This window comes from Zea mays, chromosome 7 (assembly GCF_902167145.1).
Source record: "Zea mays cultivar B73 chromosome 7, Zm-B73-REFERENCE-NAM-5.0, whole genome shotgun sequence".
In the NCBI taxonomy this organism is placed as follows: Eukaryota; Viridiplantae; Streptophyta; class Magnoliopsida; order Poales; family Poaceae; genus Zea; species Zea mays.
In genome coordinates this window covers 141371624-141377651 of record NC_050102.1, presented here as the reverse complement: position 1 = coordinate 141377651, position 6028 = coordinate 141371624, and positions in this window count along the sequence as shown.

The window sequence follows — 6028 nt, the reverse complement described above, 5'->3', positions numbered from 1 at the left end:
CTATACTGATCTCAACAAGCATTGCCCAAAGGATCCCTTTGGACTCCCTAGGATAGATCAGGTAGTTGATTCAACTGCTGGTTGCTCTATGCTCTCTTTCCTAGACTGCTACTTCGGGTATCATCAGATAAGTCTGGCAAAAGAGGACGAGGAGAAGACTGCCTTTGTCACACCATTTGGAGCTTTCTGCTATACCTCCATGTCGTTCGGTCTCAAGAATTCTGAACGACTTACCAGAGAGCCATCCAGACATGCTTAGCCGATCACTGGGGCAAGCGGGTGGAGGCTTACGTCGACGATGTGGTTATCAAGACAGAAAACTCATAAAACTTCATCGAGGATCTGCAACAAGTCTTCAACAGCCTAAGACGCTACCGGCGGAAGCTAAACCTAGGAAATGCGTATTCGGAGTGCTAGCCGGAAAACTACTTGGGTTTATTGTCAGTCATCAGGGAATAGAAGCAAATCCAGAGAAGATTGAGGCCATTATGAGGATGGAACCATCGCGGTCACAGAAAAAGGTACAAAGGCTCACTGGATGCATGGCAACGCTAAGCAGATTCATATCAAGGCTAGGCGAGAAAGGAATGCCATTCTATAAATTACTCAAGAAGGTGAACAAATTTTAGTGGACCACAGAAGCACACGAGGCTCTAGAGGCACTGAAGAAATTCTTGACTACTCCGCCAGTACTCAAGCCACCACGCCAAGCCATGCCCGGTCAGCCGACAGAAGATTTGCTGCTATATATCTCCTGCACGACTCACGTGGTAAGCACCGCGTTAGTAATCGAGCAGGCGGAAGAAGAGCACACATACCCAGTGCAGCATCTGGTTTACTTCATCAGTGAAGTCCTCGGACCCTCAAAGATAAGGTACCCCCAAGTTCAGAAGCTGTTATATGCGGTACTTCTAACCGCTCGCAAGCTTCGACACTACTTTGGCAACCACAAAGTCATAGTAGTCACAAGATTTATAATAGGCGATATTCTTCACAACAAGGAAGCTGTTGGGAGAATAGCCAAATGGGTGTGTGAGCTCGGAGCTCATGATATAGATTATAGAGTTCCGACCCCGCACGACGATAAAAACTTAGGCACTGGTCGACTTCATATTAGAGTGGACTAAGCACCAGGTCCCGGAAAGCCCAGAGGTCACTGAAATATGGAGGATGAACATGAAGATAGTAAGAAAACCAACAAAATACAAATTATTTTGCGAGCAAAAGTTTATATACCTTCAAGCTATTATAAGAAAGGCTATCTGCAAGTTCATCTTTCGAAATTGCAGATAGGCCGAGTTCCAGCTTCGGAAATCCCATGTTCCTTGCCATTTCTCGACAAACAGATATCTCCTTGTTGTTCGACGGGCAATATAGAAAATCATCTTCGTCAGTGCCGTTGTATACCAAGGATCCTAGGGGATACTTCAGATCCTTGGCATACTGCCTAGCTTCGGCAAGATGTTCCTTCGATAGTTGTTTCCCCGAAGCATGTCGCACAATGAACTCTAATTCTTCGATAGACGCTCCAGGGGTGGGAGATTCAGATTCTTCAGCACCTTCTTTTTCCAATATTAATGGTGCTCCAGCACCCTCCGAAGGTTTTTTTTCGGTACCTTCTTTAGCAGCCTCCGAAGATTTCGCTTTGGCAAGGACTGATGGTCCAGCTTCGACAGTAGTCTCTGCTATGATAGCCTCGCTTGATTTCTTTAGGGTTTCGCCCTCGCTAGCAGGTGCTGGAGTCGACGCCTTTACAGATTATATAACAGCGTCTAATACGCTGCCCATCCTTCTTCTCTTCGGAGTTACTAAAGCAATCTTTGGTACCTTTGGTAGTTCTGTTTCTTGCAACGGACTCAAAGCTTTTAGCTGTTCCACTGCTATCTTCGGTCCTGCCCCTTTAGCCGTTTCTGCCTTAGCTTCGGCGGGAGCAGGGTGACTTAGCTCAATTAGCTTCGGTACTTCGGTCGTTTCAATACGCCTGGGCCGTGGCGTCAGAACTTTATCTTCTTTGATTTCGGCGTGCTAGAAGTCGCCAAAGAAGCAGTCTTCCTCTTCTTTCCTTGCTTCCGCGCAGGATAACAATAGTCCGGATACATGAATTCGATGACGTCAAATACTCTGTTTAGTCTCTTTTTGCCTCGACCCCGAAGGCCGTCGTCATGGCATCATCTTCGGCCTTCGAGTAAGCACCAAGCAATTCATCGCTGGTTGCTTCGATGGCATCTAACCAATCATCATTTAGCTCATCAAACTGGCTTCTGTACTTGAATATGTATTTCAGATAGACTAGACCATCTTTGCTGGAGCCAGCGACAGTTTCCTTCGGCATCTCTCATCCGCTTTCGAGCGGCCACACTCTATAAGCGATATGCTCCTGGACTAAGTCCCTGGTGCCTATGTAAGTGCATAATGTATTAAAGGCAGCTTGGCATGCTTGTATCTTGTTCCCAAGGGTAGTGGATGGCCTCCTAATACCGAAGCGAGACCAGATAGGGCGTTGAATAATCCCTTTGATGTCCTCTCTTTCAACCAAGTCATTTTTCACATAGAACCACTCCTGCATCTAGGCTCCTGGCCATCTTTTCTGAAATGTTGGAACCGAGTAGCTCATCCCAGAGCGAGGCACGAAGCTATAGCAACTGAAGTTGTTGTGATGTTGCTCCTTGTCGGTAGCCTTCGTCTCATAGGACAGTTCATGAATATTGAAGAAGCATCTTGCATCTGGTTCCACCCCTTGGCTCTTCATGGCCCAAATAAAGATTCCCATCTTGATGATAACTTCGGCGGTAAGCTGATGAAGGTAAATTTCAAAAGTCTTCAGAACTTCAACCAACAACTTATCCAGGGGGAATCGAAGCCCTTCCTTCATAAATATCATATAAACCACAACCTCATTGGCTTCGGGCAGAGGGATATTGTTTCCCCCCAGCTCTCACAATCGAGATATCACGAAAATACCTCCCCCTCATCGCATCAATCTACCCTTGCTTAATGGTTGATTTCCCGAAGACGACATGACTTGGTCTCCAGGTCCGATCTTAGGCATCTTCATTTCCGCTTTTCGCATCAAAACTTTCACTACCACTGGAATCCTCAGATATCCTAGCCAGCGTCTCATGAGCAATTTTCTCAGCATTTTTCCTCTCCATAGCTTCGTAGAACTCGGAAAGTGCTGGGTCAACAATCTTCTTTCCGTCAGCCATTAAAAACAAAGGTTGTTGAAATGCCGAAGCTTCAATCCCAATTAGAACTCGGCAGAATAAGCAAGTTTAAAATGATAAGCACAAGTGCAAGCAACTGGAATGGCGCAAAAAACGCCTCTAACACGAGCTCCTATTTATATGCCCAGCGCCCAACAGTTTGGTGGGCCTTGCATGTAAGTGTCATTCGCTATTCTAGCGAAGGGAAAGTGTTTTCGGACCTTCGGCTAAAGGCCTTCTTTCATGTCGTAGTCTAAACTTGTTACAAAGAAACAAGTCAATATTGCGAGGGGCTACTGTTGGGGGCCTTCCTCTTCCGAAGGTCCTAAAAAACGTGACTAACCATATGTTTTCAGTACGACATAGATTATTACAGGGGGCTTCGGCTTTCGGATAAAGATCTTCTCTCATGGAGAAAAGTATGCGCAGTGTAAAGGAGCAACCCGAAGGTGATAGGAACGAGCGCCGAAGCTATTGCCGGAGAGCTTCGGCTCAGTATGGTGACAAAGACCGAGGACAATACCGACTTAAAAGGGGGAAAAGACTACTTGGTCCTTGATAATTTGCATTATGATTACGAGTAAATGTCAAGGACATGAATGTAGTTTTGTCCGGGCTGCGTCTCGTGCCTATAAATAGATGAACAGTAACACTGTACTGTTCACGCCGGATTGTAATCGCACTCACGTCATTCTCGCTAACTCACCTTTTGGCAAGCCGAAGGTACCATTGTAATATGAATATTATTAATGCTTATTAATGTTTGATGAAGATAATAATAAATGAATCATCGATATCTGTAACACCATAAATCCGTCAAATGGAAATAACTTAGTCTATATTGTTAATTGTCAGTAGAAAGGAAAATAGTTTCATTCAAATAAGGAAATGGTGATATATATAAAAATTCAACAAATTTTTGAATAAATAAAATTTTGTCAAATGTTTGATGCATTCATGCCGAGACATAATTTTTGTGTGATGTATCAAATTATTAGATTTAATTTGGTGCTAAAATCTCATTTTATAAAATAATAATAAGTTGTTAAAAATATTATTTTTAGAATATGTAATTCGATATGTTAATAATTTTTGTTTGTAAGTAATTACTAAAAATACATTTTATTTGTTTTATCTCTTCTTACGAGACCTAATTTATTTAGATAATATATTTTTTCTAAAAACATTTAAATAGTATTTTTTAAAGCTATATATATTTGTTTTAAAGTTATATTTATAAACACTCGTACACATCTAAATCTTTACTACTATTAAGACGGTAAGGGGTAGGCTGCCATTCCTGGTTCTGCCATTCCCATTCCCATCTTCTCTTCTGTCATTCCCATATCTCTTAGTTCGTCGCTCCTCCCTCACGGGACACTCGTGCAACCTCTACTCCCCTCCCCGTCGTGGTTCTCCTCCCAACACGTTAGCAACCGCTCCCTCCCTCCACCGCCGCACATATCGTCCTCCTCGCCCTGGGCCTCCCCGAAGACATCGAAGACCTTCACGCAGTCCTGCTTCCTACAACCTTAGCCCATGCTCGGCTCCCGCCGTCGCCGCCTCTCCTTTCCCCTCTCCTAGGTTTCCATAGTAATGCACAACACTTGTCTCGCGCGAAGAATCTGCATTTGCCCTCCCCAACACCACACCCCCGTCAGAGAGAGAGAGAGATAACATTGGTGGTGGAGATGCAGCCCCTCGTGCCGGTGGGGTACCACCCACACCAAAGATGAAGGAGAAGGTGGACGCGTCGGTGGTGGACCTGGAGGCTGATATCGGGGAGACGTTGTACCGCGGATCTCGTGAAGACGTCATCCCTTTCGTCTTCCTTTCGTCTCCCCCACCCCCTCCGGATCCTCCATCGCTGCCACAACTTTCGTCTATGTGAGACAAGGAGGGTGCGGCCAAGGGCGACGTGGTGACCCCGACGTCAGCCACGGCCATGCTGGGCTCGCTGGCGCCCTAGGTGTGCGCCACCGTGGGGTCGCCCGTGACGGCACCCAGGCTTAAGCTACTGCGAGGTTAGCGTCCACGCCTCATAGGTACCGATCCGACCACCACCACCTTGTCTACTGCGCGCTCCCTTCCCTCCTCATCTGTCGCCGTACCAGAACGCCATCACTTTACTCGCTCGTCAGGTTCATGGATCTAGAGCGCGGTTCGGAGGCTGCCTCCCCTATTCTGCATTCTGGCCTCCACGCTTCGTCGTGTGTCTGGGCACCCAGACCCTCTCCACGCGATATGGAACAGCCACCGCCGCCGCCCCCACCCCCCGCATGTGGGTCCACGCTAGCCGCTCCTTCCTCCTCCCCCACACGACCTCGCATCGACCGCTCTCTATCTCTACTCACCGGTGGCTCGCCCAACTCCGTTTTAATTCTAGGAGCCCAACCCCATTCGAATTCTAGGGTTCCACACGCACAAGGGGCCCACCTCGAGCAGGACACAACCCATAGCACAGGGGGTGGTGAGGAGTGGGAGAGGAGGCGTGTGAGTCCAAACACTGCGGCCCAGCGAGTCCGTCACCAAGCTGGAGTCGCTGGAGCGTGCCGCGTTGGCGGCCGCCGTCGTGCTCAAGACCGGGTTCTACATCCTGGTGTGGTACGCGTTCAGCACCTGCCTCACGCTGTGAGTGGCCTGGATCCCCCCTCTCTCCTGCTTCCCCCCCGCTTGCGGAGGAGATGGCGGCCTGACTGCTTCGTTCCTGCGTGGTGGTGGCAGATATAACAAAACGCTGCTAGGGGATAAGCTCGGCAAGTTCCTGGCGCCACTGCTGATGAACACCGTGCACTTCACGCTGCAGGCGGGGCTCTCCAAGCTCA